The following is a 14,078-nucleotide window of genomic DNA, read 5'->3' as shown; positions in this document are numbered from 1 at the left end:
CTTAAAACATCTATCAGATTTCCAAGAGCCAGTTTGGTCTAGGTACTAAGACTGAGGCTAATGGGACCTGAGTTCTAGTCCTGCATTCACACTTAATGATCTTGGGCCTTAATGATCTCAGCTTTAGGAAGATGACAGTGGTAAACAACTTGGAGAAAAAGTTGTCAAGAAAATTTCATGGACTTATCCATATATGTCCCAGAAGTCAAGATTAATACAAAGCCACCACGCAAAACAAGGTTTCTAAAGTCCAGAATAAGGGAGACTTTTCAGAATTATTTTGAAATGCATACTCCAAGGCTATTAGATACAGGACTATTGACAGTGAGAGCTCAAAAAGTTCTGTAAATTGTGCCCCCCCAACCCCCCCCCAACAAATCCCTAAGAAAATTGTACTGGTTTAGAATAATTTAATAAATCCTTTGCTTTTCACGTGAATTAGACATTTCTTTATTTAGCTTTATCAAATGGATAATATTTCATTAAACTGAGCCGCATTTGTCATTTTACTCTGTTTTTCCTGTTGCTTTGGCGTATTCCCCAATTCTGGTTTTGTTTTGTTTTAAGAACTCTGAATAATAAATTGTCATCTGCAGTACCACTTGTCTGTTTATGCTTATCTTCAGAAAATTAATGATTAAAATTACAGAACTTTAAGAAAGCTCATGTACATCCTCTGTAGTGATATTATTATGCCCACACCTCTTGACTATAATTTCATTTACACACTCATTGTAAACCTCCAGAGAATGAAACTTGAGGTCATGGTACCTCAATCTAGTACCGTATGTCACTGGTACCGGCATGTAAGAAAAAAATATTAGCAAAAGTATTAAAATGGATTTAAAACCTATTTTTGTTATTAAAAATCTATGAAGTTATCAAATTTAGAATATTGTGTGCAGTTTCACTCCAAAAAACATTGTATGGCTAAAAAAAGTGCTGGCAAAGGTAACTCCCAAATGCAGAAGTGACTTTTTTTTAAAAGTGCAGCTAAAGAGGGAGATAACTGAGGAATATAAAATTATTCATGGCTTGGCAAAAATTCACACATTTTTTTTTCTTTCTCTCTCCAATACTAGAGCCTAATTAAACTAAGTTGAATTGTATAACATCTGTGGCAAGTAAAAGGAAATTAGTCTTAATAACAAAATAATTTCCTTTCTCAGAATAAATTATGGTCATTAAGGCAATTTTAAAAGAAGATTAGACTAATTTATGGAGTATAAGATTATCAGTGGCAACTAATAATGATAGTTATACAGAACTGTCCTTTCATATACTATACTAGCTGCTGGGTAGAAGTAGCCGACCAATCTTATGTTTGTAAGATTCCCATACTCATCTTGTGGATAATTGGAAACAGAACGCTAGATTAAGCAATCGTTTTGTTCAATACAGCAGGGCTTGTTTCTAAGTGACATTGATTTTTTTTTTAGATATTTCAATCTTATTAATTCTTTCTAAATATATTGGACAGATATTTGGAATATTATTTAATTACATCTTGGAGTGAGAAACTAGCTCAAGTTTTTCTTTTTATATTATAATATAAGTTTTTCTTTTTGTTTGAACTTTTTATTATTTATTATTAATTATTATACATAGTTATATACATTGTGTCAACCTGTTTCAGTGGTTCATTGTTCAATCTTCTCACATAAGTATTCTCTTCATGGCTTCTGATTCCTAAAATATAAATTTTTGGACAGTTCCTCATAAAATGTGTTCTTTTACAGAGTTCCATTACAAGCCTCCATATGCATGCTGTAGATTAATTTATTGTCATTTAAAACTTTCTCAAAAGAGTCTTGAAAAATTGATACTAGTTCTATGATTTATTGAGGAGTGGAATGGCTGTCAAACAGGTTTAAGACTATTATTGATCTGCTTAGTTTTGTCATGGGTGGGATAGATTATGCGACAAGTATTCACTTTATGAAGACAAAATATTAAGACAAGTAGAGCAGGGCAAAGTGATGCTGATTTACATATTTCTGTTGCAACAAATATGCAAATTATATGTAAAATGTGATGGAATATACCTGTTTATGTGAATAGTATTTTGTGGAGGATGGTGACTCTTGGTTCTGAGACTGATTATGAGATAAATTTGTTTCTGATCTTTCCTAGGTAGTCTTAGTTCTTTACTCATGAAAACTAGTTGGTCTACTGTTTAGTAGCCTCTTGCTGTGCATAATGAAGGAAGTCTGATGCTCCTGATGACTTACACAGAAACATTAATGCACTTTTGTTGTAGAAATCTAGTTTACTAGTGGGACCACATTATTTACTGATGGCAGTCCCAGATGCCATTATTAAGCAAGGACTATGGAGGTGGTTAAAGCAAGGATCTCATGTGACCACGACTTCCAACTTCGTGCCAACTTTTCCATTGACTTTGCTTGTAGGAAGCCAGCAGGGAACATTGACAATCATGTTAATGTGACTGAGGACCCTCATAGGTGCTCCTCATTCAGCATAATCATAACTTGGAGGCATTGTTGAATGAATGGACAACTCGATTATCTGTACAGCTAGATAGAAGCACCTATCTAACTTGGATTATCTCAGAAATACAGAGTAGGTAGCATTAGGCCTGATAAATACTTAGATAAGAGACTGCCAGGATATTCCAATACTATAAAATAGATTAGAAAATGAGATTTAAGAAATCCTATAAGCAGGCAATTTCCATATTATTGCTAAGTAAAATATATAGATATATCCATGAAATCATCAGCAGTTGAACTCAGCTTAGAGGAAACTTTGCATGTGTGTGTGTGTGTGTGTGTGTGTGTATGTATATGTATGTATGTATGTATATGTATGTATGTATGTATGTATCGGCAGCCAAAAAAGCCAGTGCAATCCTAAATTGCATTAACAAAGGAATACAATCAAGGTCAAGTGAGATTCTAATGCCACTCTATAAAGTAAGTAAGGCCACATCTAGAATACTGCATCCAGTTTTGGTCACCACACTATAAAAAGCATGTTGAGACTCTAGAAAAAGTGCAGAGAACAATCAACCAATTGAATAGCTTGTCTTTGGAAGTTATGGGAGCTTCATCGCTGGAGGCTTTCAAGAAGAGATTGGACTGCCATTTGTCAAAAATGGTATAGGGCAGTGTTGGTGAACCTTTTCGGCACCGAAAGGTTGGGAGCGCACGCACATGTGCCAGAAACCAGAAGAACAGCTGCCCAGTGTGCCTGCATGCGCCAGGAAGATGATTTTCCAGTTTCTGGCATGCGCACTGACCACCTGGTCTTCTGGTTTCTGGTGCGCATGTGCACGTGAAGACTAGCTGGCTGGTCCACCTGTGCGTGCCAGAAACAGGAAGATCATCTTTCTGGCACATGAAAGTGCACCGGGTGGCTGTTGTTGCAGTTTCCGGCATATGTGCATGTGCGAAGACCAGCTGGCCAGCATGCCAGAACCCAGAAGAGCAACAGGCGACAGATTGCATGCCCAGAGAGATGGCTCTGTGTGCCACTTCTGGCACACGTGCCATAGGTTTGCCATCACGGGTGTAGGGTCTCCTGCTTGGGCAGGGGATTGGACTAGAACTAGATGATCTACAAGGTGTCTTCCAACTCTTGTTAATCGGTTATATTCTGTTGTATTCATTTTTTCATATAATTTTACTACAGCAGTTACTTTTGGTGTTTAGTGCTATGAAGAGTTTCATTTTCTAATTTTTTTTTTTAACAAATAAAATCTGAAGCTGCCTGAACATTTTTTTAATATAACCCTTCACCTTTTGGCTAAATAGTTGGTATTCTTCACTATATGCTTCATTTTAAAATGTAGTGTACAGGAAACAAAACAAAACAAAAGCAGTAGTCATTATTTCTCTTAGCTAAGATGAAATATAACAATCATGTTTGAGGCATGAATGGCTGTTTAGCTTCTAATCTGGTTAATGTTATTTTTTTATAATTTTTCTTCATTTCCTGTTTCCTAGTTCATATCCCCCAAATTTCTAATGAAAATGATGTAAATAAATGGACAGATTTATACATAAAAAGAGAAGCAAGATTGCCTTTGCTGCTCTCTCTGGATTTGCACTCAAACTGGTGCTTCTTGTTTGTAAATTAAATTCACAGATAAACAGTGAAAAAACTGGGTTGTTAAATAATGCCAAACTGGGATTACATTCCAAGCATATTTGAAAGAGTGCCAAAGTAAGTCAAATTTGGTAAATACCATGTGTGAAAGACAAAGGAGAATAATGGGAAAACAAAATTGGTCAGTATTAACCAAGTAGTATTGTACTGATCAGTATGTTGTATTGGTTGTACTAATATTTACTACATTTATTCTGTATTGATATTTAGTCAGGAATCTTCACCTCTGTTTAAATTGCATGGTGTTATATTAAACCTAATGAATTCTTGTTCACCATTATGCAAATTATTCTTGCTAATTCCTTTCCGTATTCAAATAATCACTGTAAGGATTGTAGCAGGATGTCCTGGGAGTTGGAAATGTTTTTCAGTTGATTCTTTTTTTTATACTACCATTTTAGTGTCAGATTTGTGTTGAATAAACTGCTAATTTCTATTTGATTTAATAAATGGGCACAAATCTGACATCAGAAATACCAGTGCCCTTTAAAATCAATTGTATTTTCTTCTTGCAAATTATACCCTGCCTTCTCTCTAATGTAATCAAATTGGCTGACTCATTCTTTCATAATCAGTACAGTGTGTTTTATATGATGGGGTCACATGCACATTATTTTTTTTGTACAGAACAATCATAAATCCTTATCAAACATAATTTTATTTAAATAAATAGTTCATAGAATCCTTACAACTTTTATGATAGCAGTTCAAATTTGCAAATTACCAATAAATGGAAAATATTGGGTCACCAATATAAAAGTGAAGAAACATTTGTAGAAACGTTGATGCTTTAAGTAAACGGGGGTTCTCGTAATATTATGTGGATGAACTAAATTCTGAAGAATCCTTTTAAGGGGGGAGTTGCAGATTTTTTAAAAATTGGCAATTTATTCAGTTAGATTACACTGGATCAATCTTGTTAGTCCAAATGCTATTATTGTTTCTGACATTCCACACTAGTTAAAGAATTAATATAACATAATCTTTTTTACAGAAAATTAATGAAATGGTATTAATTATGTACACAACCTTTGACATACTGAACTGGAAAATCCTGTTCTAGTAAACCAGTTAAGGGTTTCTTTAAATTATATGAAATTAGTTTTCTGTGATGTTAATATGGTTTTTAAAAGTTTCATAGGTTGCACACATCAGAAAGATTTTAACAAGAGTTTGTTTCAATTCCTTTGTTCTTGGAGATGTGAGTGAACAACGGAACATTGGACTTGTCCTAATTTTGCCACCTTTGTGACCTAAATAAGATTATTTATTTATATATGTGTGTCTTGGGTTCTCTATTGTTCATGGAATCATACATTATTGTATGGGAGGTATTGAGTTTTTAGTATGATCTACAGTGCAGTTTACAGAAAAAACAGGATTATTTTAAAAATTAAATGTTCTTGACAAAAGAAAACACTGCATACTCAAATAACTACAAAGTTTTCACCTTGCAGCATAGTTTATTGATAAAGTAAAAATATACATCTGTTGTTGTTGACTTGCAGCTTTGTCCATAGGTACATTTTGCACTTGGGAACAAGAAGGCAAAACATACACTAAGGATAAAGGTACAATAAACTTACATTACAATCCTTAGTCTCCAATTTCCCCACTTCTAGGCTAGCAACAGTCTTTGTTTTTGTCCAAAATAGTTTTCATGTTATATCTGGAAACTTAAAAATTAATAGTTTGTGAATAAACATACCACACTTTGTTTATATGTTGTTCATGGAAATTACAAAGCAATTAAGATGAATTATTTCATCATTGCCAAACTAATACTTTCCTTGCCAACATACTTTGAAATGTAACAACCATGTAAGGAAGTTTTGCTTAATTAAAGAATTTTTTAAAATGTCAGTGATATTAACTACTATTTTGGCTTTTTTAAAGATTTTATGGTAAACTTTCTAGTTCATTAAAATAACAAAGCAGATAACAAGACAAATAACAAAGAGAACACTGGAGTTAGTAATATCCAATCTAAAGCGGCCTTTCTCAACCTTTTTACCCTGATGGAACCCTTGAAATAATTTCTCCTCCTTTCTTCCCCAATTCAAAATACTATTCGCATCTACTCTACACAATCCATATTTTACATTTACAACAGCAAAGCAGCAGCTGGCAGCTGAATCATGGTGCATAAATATTTCTACCACTGGGAGCATTAGCATTTTGTGGCACACAAAGTTAAAAAGAATTTTTTTTCAGTCATGATTTTATGCAACCTCTAGAGATGTGTTGTGAATTCCTAGTTGCAAACGCCTGGTCTAAAGATCAGATTCCTATCAGAACAATGTATCTAAGTAATTCTTATTGAGTAGTTCTTTATTGAAAACCATTTTTATTTTTTATTTATCATATTTATGTAGCCATCCATCTCATGCACTGACTCTTACAATTAACAAAATGTACCATGATTATAACACTTAACCTTGTGCATTTCACTTGTTTCCGATACACTCTTATGTACCAAGAATCAGCTGTGGACATTTCATGGTCATAGGTGAGGGTGTCATTAGGGATTTAACAAATGTCCCAAGCTGTTCTGAATTTGAAATGATAAAGAGTGTTCTAACTTGAAATGGAACACCTCTTGTTCATACTTAGTCTAATCCAAATGGCTTTCAAGTTTTCAATGGCTATTCCAAGTAGCATAACCTCTAAATTCACATTCTCACAAAGAATATTGTTTTACATTTACATTAAAATGCACAAACGGTTCAAAAACAAAAAAAAAGTTCAGTTTTAGAACAAACATAGTGCTTGGTAATGAAAATCCTGGTGTAAAATTAGATTTCGCTCCTGATTTATACAGTATTAACTTATGATGTATCTGTGAAGAAGAAAAGAAATATGCATCCTTTGTCATGAATTCACATGACAAAGGATGCTAAAGTCCTGAGTTCTGGTTTACCAATAAATGAAATGTTGCATATTTTTCCAATAATTCAAAGTATTTAGAAGACTGTTATTGAGACTAACAAAATATGGTTTCATTCACAGATCTTTTTTTTATTAAAATATTTTTTATTAAAGATTTTAACAGTACTAACAAAGATAATACAAATGAATAGAAAAATAGAAAAACTAAAGTGCAAAAAGAAAAAAGGGAGATAAGAAAGAAAACAAAAACAGTATTTAAGGAAGTGGCTCCTGATTTTCTTTGCATCAACTATAAGCAATTTCATTATTTCCCTATCCTTGATGAAATTATTAACATAATCCTCTTTTTCCCCATATTCCTACCCTTTCCATTCATAAATTCAAAAAATGTTGTCATTTATGTCCAGGTATAGGGAAAAGGACTATTAAAGATTTCCAGCATTTTATAACAGTATTTTTTATTTTACTATTGATAAACAAGTCAATTTTGAATTCCCTTTTTTCTTCTAAAAATCTTGATCTTTAATTCATCAAGTTGTTTTCATCAGATGCAATACTTATTGCTGTCACTTTAATTAATTAATTTTATATACTGTCCATCTCGCTTTTTGGGGCAACTCTAGACTCTTTAACTGTACGTTTCTCTCCCAACTCTTCAAGAATCCTTTAAAATTTCTCAAGTATCATACCTTTATAATAATACATACCGGTAGAAACAATCATACATACATACCTATCTTTATCTGGCATTTTGTGAGTTTTACTACTTTTCTTCAAATCCAAAACCTCCCTCCCTCCTTCCTTCCTTTTCCTCGCCTGAAACGTTACTCCCTTCTAATGTCCCATTCCTATAAAATGTCAGCAATTATCTATTTCCTGATAGATTAAACAATTTAGGTTCCCTCAACTATATTTTATTGATCTTATTATTTGAAAAATATTAGCAAAACTTCCAATATGCAAAATTCAAGATTTTTATGCAGCCCTAGTTCAGTGAAATCCGAATCCACTAGTTTCTAGGCTTTTTTTTCCAGCAGCCATTCCTCCCTGCTGCCCATTAGGAGACTAAGGAGACTAAGATTGATCTATTTCGGACTTATAAGCCCTCATCAGTTAGCCACACCTTCATCCCATGTATCCTCCCTGTAAAGGTACAGTATTTGTTTTCTTTTTTTTTCGTAGGCCTTTATTTCTCTTTAGCCAGGTTCTTCCTATGTAAACCAAGAATTTAATATATATATATATTAAATTCTTTAAAGTGTTATTTATTTATTTTTCAATTTGGGATGAAGTTTTACTCACCGGGCACTTTTTCAACTTGTTACCTAAAATACCTTTTTTAACTTTGAAATCATTGAAAATCCAAATGTGTTTAGAATATGATGTTGACAAACCCAGTATCCTTAAGGGCATCATGTGGTTCAGTGCTTCCTCATTTCCCAGTCTCCTGTATTATCATGTGGTCTTCATGTAAGCAGTTGTCTGGAACACAAGTGGGCAATCTCTAATTTTCTCCTTATCCAAAAATGTTCCATTAGAACAGGATCATCACCAGTCCTTATGTCTTTGCCAAGGGTGTCATCTTGGTCCTCTGGAGATATTTTAGTTTACCATTCTTCGCTTGGAAATGTTTTACACCCAGATTTTTATTCTAAGCCAAGAACAAATTACTACTACTAGTAGTAGTAGTACTAGTACTAGTACTATTACTACTACTTTTCTGGCTGAACTATATCAACCAAAATATAATAAACAGTAGAAGTGATAGTATAATAAAAAATAATGGATAATAGCGATTAAATTTAAATTAAACACTGTGGTCCCAAAATATTTTTAAATAAAAAAATATTTAAAATCTATATATATAGATTATAGCTGATTTTTGTTTATTGTTTGTATTCGTATGGTTTGTTGTTTGTTTGTACTTTCTAATAAAAAATTTATAAAAAAAATATTTAAAATCTCAAATTTCTTAAATATAAGAATTTCTAGAAATTTAAAAAATGAATAATTTACTGTTGCTGGTTATATTCCAAATACTAATAATGACAAATTTGGCAGAGATTTGCCTTGTCAATTGAAATAAAATTAGTATTAATATTAGCTTGTCAATTGAAAGAAAACCTAGACAACTTCTACATGTGTAGATTTTGATTCCCAGAATTCTCTAGCCACATGTTCATTGCTGAGAATCTAAGTCTATATATTTAGAATTTTCTAAGGTTAGGAAACACTGACTTATATGGATTAAAATGATACCACCATAAATTCCAATGCTTGCTGTTCCCATTAGGAGACCCAAGAAAACATAAGAAGAAAAAGACTCCAGTGCATTGCATATATCTAATAAACCAGTACCTAAGTAATGAATGCCATGTAGTAGGCTTTTGAGGCTTGTTCGTTGTGCAAACTGCTTCTTAATAAGATAATTGCAAAAGTCCATCAACAGATAACATCTCTGTGGCAGTGATAGCAACTGCTGCCTTGGAACAATGCTATTAAAAAGGCATTTCTGTTGAATCTGGAAATGATGATCTAATAACAGGCATCAGGCAAGGTATTTTGCTGACTATGTTATGTTAGAAACCTACTGGGTTAGTTTGACTTTGAAAGAGGAGACTTTTGACATCAGAGAACTACTGTATGTTGATTAATCTAGGCTGCTAACAAAAGAAAATGATCAAGTTTGAGTTTTCAGAGATGCATTCTAGCGAACAAGTCTCTAGTCCTCCAATAGTGTGGTCTGTGTTTGACATGACTGTAAAAAAAGTAAAGCTTCTGTGATAACTATATGGGAACAAAAATATATAAAAATCAAAACCTGCTGCTGCAGCAATTGTAACATTTATTTTTATTTTATTTTATTTTATATTGGATTTCTATACCGCCCTTCTCCCTAAGGACTCAGGGCGGTGTACAGCCAGATTAAAAAAACATGCAGAACAAATATTAAAAACAATTAAAAGATATATAAATTTGGCCCAATTAAAACTCATTTACCAATTAAAAACGTTTAAAACATTTAAAAACAGTTAAAAATTTCATCTTAAGCCAGCCCGGCTTGTTTAAATAAATGGGTTTTAAGGGCGTGACGGAAGGCACTGAGGTCTTGGATTCTCCTTATCTCTGGGGGGAGCTGATTCCAGAGGGTAGGTGCCCCCACAGAGAAGGCCCTCCCCCTAGGGGTCACCAGCCTGCATTGTTTGGCTGATGGCACCCCGAGGAGGCCCTCTCTGTGGGAGCGCACGGGTCGCTGGGAGGTCGTCGGTAGCAGCAGGCGGTCTCGCAGATAGCTAGGCCCTATGCCATGGAGCGCTTTAAAGGTGATAACCAACACCTTGAAGCGCACCCGGAAGACAACTGGGAGCCAGTGCAGCTCGCGCAGGAGCGGTGTTACATGGGAGCGCCATGCTGCTCCCGTCACTACCCGCGCTGCTGCGTTCTGGACCAGCTGGAGCCTCCGGGTGCTCCTCAAGGGGAGCCCCATGTAGAGAGCGTTGCAGTAGTCAAGGCGAGAGGTGACGAGGGCATGAGTGACTGTGCACAGGGAATCCCGATCAAGAAAGGGCCGCAACTGGCGAATCAGGCGAACCTGACAAAAGGTCCCCCTGGTTACAGCCGTCAGATGTTCCTCCAAGGACAGCTGCATATCCAGGAGGACTCCCAGATTGCGAGCCTTCTCTGTGGGGGCCAATGACTCGCCCCCAATAGTCAGTGATGGAGTCAACTGACTATATCGGGATGCCGGGAGCCACAGCCACTCAGTCTTGGAAGGGTTGAGCTTGAGCCTGTTCCTCCCCATCCAGACCCGTACAGCCTCCAGGCACTGGGACATCACTTCAAGGGCATCGTTGGGGTGGCCTGGGGTGGAGATGTACAGCTGGGTGTCATCAGCGTACTGGTGGTATCTCACCCCAAAGCCACGGATGATCTCACCCAGCGGCTTCACATAAATGTTGAACAGAAGGGGCGAGAGGACCGATCCCTGCGGCACTCCACAAATGAGAGGCCTCGAGGTCGACCTCTGCCCCCCTGCCAACACAAACTGCGACCGGTCGGAGAGAAAGGAGGAGAACCACCGCAACACGGTGCCTCCCACCCCCAACTCTTCCAGCCGGTGCAGCATGATACCATGGTCGATGGTATCAAAAGCCGCTGAGAGGTCTAACAGGACCAGAACAGAGGAACAACCCCTGTCCCGAGCCCTCCAGAGATCATCAACCAACGCGACCAATGCCGTTTCTGTGCTGTGCCCAGACCTGAAACCCGACTGGAACGGATCTAGATAAGATGTTTCCTCCAGGAATTGCGGAAACTGTCGTGCGACCACACTCTCAACAACCTTCGCCATAAAGCGAAGGTTGGAGACAGGACGATAGTTGGCCAATATTGCCGGATCCAGGGACGGCTTCTTGAGGAGAGGCCTCACCACCGCCTCTTTCAAGGCGGTGGGGAAGTAACCCTCACTCAACGAAGCGTTGATAACACCCTGGAGCCAGCCTCGTGTAACCTCCCGGGAAGCCAGTACCAACCAGGAGGGACACGGGTCCAGTAAACATGTGGCCGCACTGAGTCTCCCCAAAATCCTGTCCACATCATCAGGAGTCACAGCATCAAACTCCTCCCAGATAACATTCTCAAGACTATTCCTCGTCACCCTGCCCTGATCTACCCAGTCAGAGTCCAAATCCCCCCGGATCTGGGCGATTTTGTCATACAGGTATTGTCCGAAATCCTCCGCCCTGCCTTCTAAGGGATCCTCCCGCACTCCTGGATGGAGCAGGGCGCGGGTCACCCTAAACAGGGCAGCCGGACGATTCCCTGATGACGCAATAGAGGCGGAAAAGTAGTTAGACTTTGCCGTCTCTATCGCCACTAGGTAGGCCTTAATATGCGACCTTACCAGTGTTCGATCAGATTCAGCGAGACTGGCCCTCCAACCGCTCTCCAGGCATCTTTTCCGGCGCTTCATTTCCCTCAGCTCCTCAGTAAACCAAGGAGCCGCACGGGATCGGCATCGGGTCAGAGGCCGCAAAGGCACAACTCGGTCCAAGGCCCCACCAGCCGCCCGATCCCAGGCGGCTACCAGGTCCTCGGCCGAGTCATGTGCTAGATCCTCAGGAAATGGCCCAAGCTCCGTCTGGAACCTATCAGGATCCATCAGGCGCCTGGGGCGGATCCATCTAATTGGATCCACCTCCCTGCGGCGAGGGGTCGCGGTTCGAAGATCTAGGCGAAGGAGTGAGTGGTCAGACCATGACAAGGGTTCCATGTCTATATCCCCTATAACAAGACCACTCAACCACTGGCCAGAGACAAAAATCAGATCCAGAGTGTGACCTCCCCTGTGAGTAGGGCCATGAACTAACTGGGTCAGGTCCATGGCCGTCATGGAAGCCATGAACTCCCGAGCCACCTCAGACGTTTCACCGACGGATGGCAAGTTGAAATCACCCATGACTAAAAGCCTGGGTGTATCTACTGCCACCGTGGCTATCACGTCGAGTAGCTCAGGTAGGGCTGTTGCCACGCGGCAGGGAGCCAGGTACGTAAGCAACAAGCCCATCTGAACCCCACGGCCCCACCTCACAAGGAGGGACTCACATCCGGCTATCTGAGGCACAGTGGTCTCCCTCGGACCCAGATCCTCGTTAATAATAACCGCCACCCCCCCGCCCCTCCCCTGAGCCCTCGGCTGATGGAATGCTCTGAAGCCTGGTGGGCACATTTCAACCAGAGGGACGCCACCCTCCGGGCCCAACCAGGTCTCCGTAATACCCGCCAGGTCCGCTCCTCCCTCTTGTATAAGATCGTGAATGAGGGGGGCCTTATTGACCACGGACCTGGCATTGCACAGCATCAGCCGAAGGCCCAGCTCCTGAGTATCTAAGCCACCTAGTATCCGAGCAGAGCCTTGGGGACCGGGGCAAGCAATTGCTCTCAGACAGCAAGTGCGAGCCCCCAGCACCTGATGTGGTCCCCTGCTCCCGTCATATCTGCCCCTCCCATTCACCGTGCCGATGGTACAGCCCTCATAGATATCGTCCCCCATCCCTTTCCCAATCCCTCGTCCGGTGCCCCCCGGATCGTTACCCTGTGCCGGGCACGGCTCTGACCCTGGTGGATTTCCCCCCCAATCCGCCTTAGTCGTCTTCCCAATATCTTTAAAAGAATAATTACAACCCCCTCCCCCAGAACCCCTTAAAATCTTTAAAAATTTCCCTAAAAAGCCCCATAAATTCTTCCTTGCTCCATGCCATCTCTCCGGACTCCAAAGTCCGTCATCGAGATAGGCCCTCGATAATGTGGGGGGCCAAATCTGCGAGAGGGGAGAATCTCGCAGGGCGAGGAGTTCCGACACCGAATACATATAGCTATCAAGGGGAAACAGTCCAAGGGTGGGGGACCACTGATGTTATAAGCGTAGGGAAAATTCCAGTCCATGGTCAGGCTGCCAAGCTCCACTGTCCTCTCACGACAGTGGCTAAGGAGGTGCATATCATTCGACCCCGAAAGTTTCCAGGGTGGCCGTCTCTCACCAGGCCAATCCATGGGGACTTTGATAGAAAGCTCAAGGGTGAGGATAGCCATATTCCGCCTCCTCGGCCCCATGTCCATAGAACCAGTATCCCTCCTGGGATTAGCAGCATCAGGGAATCCAATATCCAGCTCAAAGGAGGTTTAAGTTCGTAAATGTTCGTCAGAAAAGTTCTACATGGTAGGGAATCCAGACAGGCCAGATGGAAATGGGAAAAAATTAGGAGTAGTTCAGCAGGCCAAGATGGATGGGAAGCTATGATCGTAGTAGGCCAATAGGCCAAAGCTCAGTCTGAAGGAAGGAGGGGGGGATTCAAACCGCATAAGTTTGTAGTCATTTTCCAGCCCCAATAACCCTCAACCTTCCATTCTAGAGGGTAAAGCTCCCCAATTTCGTCCCCCCCCATCCAGCTCACCCTGGGGGGGGGGCTCTGGGTCTCCCTGGGGGTAACCCTTCCCTCAAGGGTCATATACTCTCCAGTCACCCCAAAATCAGACCTAAAACCGCTGCTGAAGAGTCC

The 14,078-nt window shown here is 39.6% G+C and overlaps 1 protein-coding gene across 2 annotated transcripts in view; it reads left to right on the top strand.

The window, feature by feature from the left end:
- The window catches only part of LRIG2 (leucine rich repeats and immunoglobulin like domains 2), a 56,696-nt gene that overhangs the window by 1,169 nt on the left and 41,449 nt on the right, over positions 1-14,078 (top strand). The window lies entirely within an intron of this gene.

Source organism: Pantherophis guttatus, chromosome 3 (assembly GCF_059756535.1).
Source record: "Pantherophis guttatus breed Tessera chromosome 3, ASM5975653v1, whole genome shotgun sequence".
Classification (NCBI taxonomy): Eukaryota; Metazoa; Chordata; class Lepidosauria; order Squamata; family Colubridae; genus Pantherophis; species Pantherophis guttatus.
This window is presented reverse-complemented; position numbering and strand designations above follow the sequence as displayed.